Consider the following 4493-nt stretch of genomic DNA (forward strand, 5'->3'; position numbering starts at 1 on the left):
TTGAAAATATTTAAAAGATTATAGGAGATTGTCTTGAGAGTGTGATATCATCCATCTAGGGAAGTGTGATTGGTTAGTTTTGCTAGTGAGGAAGGGAATTTGTTGAAGCATTTTCCTTTTCCATTTTCCTTTTCCATTTAACCAAAAATGAACCAAAATTATTTTTTAGATAATCAAAATCAAGTTTTATTTAAGTATCAAAATCAGATTTAATTTTAGTCTAATAAATAGTTCTTACGTATCATTGTTACTTTCTTAAAGTTATAAGGCCTGGAATACTGTCAGACTATTAAAAAAACTGAAGTTTTGATTTATAAATTAACATCTAAAAGCATAAAATCTAAGTGAAACAGGTTGAAAAATAAATGAAAAAAATACAATATATAAATTCTTCAAGATGATATATTTTGTTTTTGATTATATTTAAAAATCATCTGAAGGGTAAAATCTAAGTGCAGATGTAAAAGTAAAATTAAAAAGGACAACTCAGAGGTAAAACAATCAAGTCTTTAGGTGACAGGTGAATTTTGTATTTTTATGAAACTGTTACTTTGAGAGCATGCCAAATGACACTTTACATTTTTCAATGTCTCTAAAAAGGCATACAATTTTCAAATATCTGGTTAAATTTTAAAATTTTAAATGTTGAACACTGAAGACATTAACGAAGGTGCATAACCAGAACGTAGTTTGAAACTAACTAAACTAACTACTGAGACATATTCAGTAAAGGTTAAACTTTTTCCTGCATTTTTTTGGTCTCCAGTCATTTGTATTTTTTAAATGGACCACTTGTAAACAGAATAACACAATTCAATCAAATAAACTGTCTTATTAAATCAGTTTCATGTTAACAACAATTAAGTCAATATTTCACCTATGTGGTTGTTTAGTTTACACACTGAAGTTACTCATGTTTCTGTCTACATAGACAAAAAGATACTTAAATAAATTAAATTTAAAGAAGATTATTATTTAAAAATAATTTTTATTTTTTTATCACCAGAGAAAATCTCCGGAGTTTCCATCAGAGCATCAACAGAACCGTTCATTGAGGGGAGCTCTGTCACCTTAACNAGTTCACCATTGTTGTTAACTGTAAGTAAAAAGATAACATGAAACTAATCTACAAATGAAACATGAATACATTTTATCAGTTTGATGTTTGTTTTGATAATTTCTCTACAAAATGTATTTTTCAGATGGACCAGAAAATGTTCAGATTGAAGGTAAAGATCTGATCAATGAAAACGATCAGATCAAGTTGATCTGTTCTGCTGAGTCCACTCCATCTGCTACATTCACCTGGAGACTGAATGGATCAGAGATCATTGGAAGTTCTGCTGAGTTCTTCAAAGAAAAGGCACAAAGTTCTGACAGTGGAACCTACACTTGTGAAGCAAAGAATACTGTCACTGAGAAACAATCAACAGCTGAACATGAACTCCTTGTTCAACCAGGTAAATTCATCACTAACTTCATACATTTGATACATGAAATCTGTGCTTTAGGAGAGTTTGTCTGTTGTTTTTTGTGAAGAGGTGGCAATAGTGGTTTATTTTTAAACACTTTTTTTGTGCCACCTCTGATTTTAAAGCAGAATTTGTCATTTTCAGTTATGCATACAGATGCTTTTCATCCATATGTAAAATAAATTAACTCTCCCCCCTATTGGCATCATAAAATGATAAAGTTTTCTGTTCATTCTGGCCTACGTACAAGAATTGATAACTACTACGTGGAGCTATTGTTGCATCAAACTGTTTTCACTTAATTTTCATGTGCACATGTGGATGTGAAAAGTGCAGTGGAGCTTGTCGTGAGGTTGGGATTTTTTTAATAGTACCCATTTTCTTAAATATTTATAGCAGAAATCAATAGATCCATTTAGAAAAAGAAAAAAGAAAGAAACTGAAAAGTTTTTTATACAAACTGTGTATAACTAGACACCTATACTATTAATTCATGTGCAAGAAACAATAGAAACCTGCATTTTGTTGAATTTTAGTCCTCCCAGTGCAGTCTGCTTCACAAAGCCAGAAGTGGTGTCATCTGTTGCAAAAACACACTCCTCAGGACAAGTATGTTGGTTAATAATAAAAGAGAAACCTGATTTTCCTTTTCTATGTAGTTTATACTTGGAGTTCATGAATTTGACCCGAGATTGTGGAGGAGAAAACACTGTTAAAGTTTGACCACAAAAACGTGAAAGCATCTGGGTTAGTCTGGAGAGCAAGATGTCACTTTTTTTTTAAAAGTAGTTTTATCTGCTGTTTTATCTGAGTCTCAGTTTTTGACCAAAGGTGCACAAGAATCTGTACTAAAAATGTATGATATGTTTCAGAGTATGAATATCTTATTGTCCAGTGTCCCGTAAGCTATAGCTCATGTACAATACTCCTTTATTATTGAGATTCATGGGATACGTAGTAGAGGTAAAAACAACAACAAAGATAAATTCACTATTTGGATTCTTTAGTTGAAATGTATTAGTTCTGTGGTCATTTTTAAGTGCTTAGAGTGTTTTAAATCTTGTTGTGAAGGTTTGTAGTAACTAAACATATTTTTCCCACAAAGATAATTTAAGATATGGCTTTCAGAAGCATTGAGGTCCAAAAGTGACACATCAAATATAATTTTGTCAGTTTGACTCTGAAAGCCAAGGACTAATACTTATGTAAATCCCTTACTATTATTTGAGTTTTTATTTGTACTATCTATTCTGTAGATATTTACATGTAATTTAGCATTGAGAGGCTCATTTTTGTGTATGTGTGCTTCTTTTTTTTGTTAAAAATTAACAAATTTAGGATTTAAGTTTTATAATTGTATGAAAGATGTAATTGTATGAAAAATGTGTAATTATAATTGATTCCCACAGCACCTCAATTTATGTGTGATTTTAAACAATAGCTATTTTTATACGATCCATGGTGGCCAAGAGGAGTTGATGGAGAACAAAGAACCTTTTGCTGTCATGTAATTATCAGTCTGACAGAAATGAACAAGGGTAAAGAATATATGTATGCATTATTTTTATAAAATGTTGTGCAGGATCAAGTCAAATACTCTCAATTATTCATATATTCTACCAACTCTGCTTTGTTACTTTTTTCGTTGTAAGTCTTTAGTCGGCACAGCTGGTAAAACAAACATGAGCGTGTTTTACTCAGCAGATAACATTTGAACTAGTTTGAACTGTCTAAATGTATTTTACTGTCAGCATTGATTTGGAAGAACATTTAACTAAACAAGATCTAAATTCCTTGCATGGAGAATTAGGACTTCCCTTAAATTGAACAGTCAGTGATAATAGGATTGTTGCCGCAGTGATTTACATATTTTTTAAATTGTAGGTAGAAAAACACACAAAAAAAACTCTATTTACAGCAAACCTGTCAGCTGTTTTAAATTTAAATTATCTAGTTAGATTTAAGTGTCAGATTTTCCTCCTCAAATTGAAAGTAACACATATATTACTCTAACATTTACTGACGCATGTGTATCACGTGTGAAGGTTTGTTACTTTTATATTATAAACTAAATTAATTGCAATCAGGAGAAAATTCGTATTTGTAAAATTAATCAATTCTAACTTCTCATAGGTGCCGAAGGTTCCTCAGGATGTTCAGCTGGCTGTATTGCTGGGATTGTGATTGCAGTTATAGTGGTTGTTGCTGCAGGTATTGGTGGAGGATTCTACGTTTATAAAAGGTGAGTAACAGCTTAATCATTTAAGGATCACATAATCATTGACTTTCTCAATTTTTCCAAAAACAACATGTAACACATGTCACAATGGTGTTTATAATTTGTCCAAAATGTAATCTGAATCAAGTACCTCTCTAGTATTTTCTGGATCATTTCTTCTGTAGTTCATGTAATTATAGTGTTAAATATTACCCAGATTCATTGTAAAAATATTAAACCACTTTACTGAGAATTTTGGAAATGTCAAATGAAATGCTGATTTAACTTTCCTAAAAGTTTTTTTTTTTTTTTTGCCTGAAAACTTGACTTTGTTCATTCCATCATTTTTCTAAATGTTGCTTTGTGCCAGTTAATTTGGATTAATTTAAGAAATGAGAATGAGTAATAGTAATAAACATTAAACAGTGTGACTTAAATCCTCATTTAACAGGGCTGATTGAAGTTTTATCAGGAGTTGATTTTCAAGTAGTTTCCCACATCCCAAAATAAAAAAGCAAAAACTTTTACTCTAGGAAAAATTATATAGGATTTATATGAATAATTCTATTCACATTTTCAAATTCTAATCCTTACATAAAATGTTATGCTTTTTTTTATTCTCAGCTTTTGATTTTGAACAAATTTTAAGCAGGGTGAACCAACCTACCAAACATTTGAAGTTTTTTTGTAGAGATTACAAAAACAACCCATCTTGATCATGGATAAAGCTGGGTATATGGAACATAATGAGTAACTTTTATATCATATAAATTATTAACATTATATGATTTAATACAACAGTA

General features: G+C 30.5%; 1 long non-coding RNA gene across 1 annotated transcript; it reads left to right on the plus strand.

Moving 5' to 3' along the window:
* The first annotated feature begins 1077 nt into the window (after positions 1–1077).
* LOC118598538 lies at positions 1078–4155 on the plus strand. The gene is made up of 3 exons (XR_004947599.1): positions 1078–1098; positions 1203–1460; positions 3606–4155. It is a non-coding gene; the product is annotated as an uncharacterized LOC118598538 (long non-coding RNA).
* Positions 4156–4493: the final 338 nt, after the last annotated feature.

This window comes from Oryzias melastigma, unplaced genomic scaffold, assembly GCF_002922805.2.
Source record: "Oryzias melastigma strain HK-1 unplaced genomic scaffold, ASM292280v2 sc02125, whole genome shotgun sequence".
Taxonomy (NCBI): domain Eukaryota; kingdom Metazoa; phylum Chordata; class Actinopteri; order Beloniformes; family Adrianichthyidae; genus Oryzias; species Oryzias melastigma.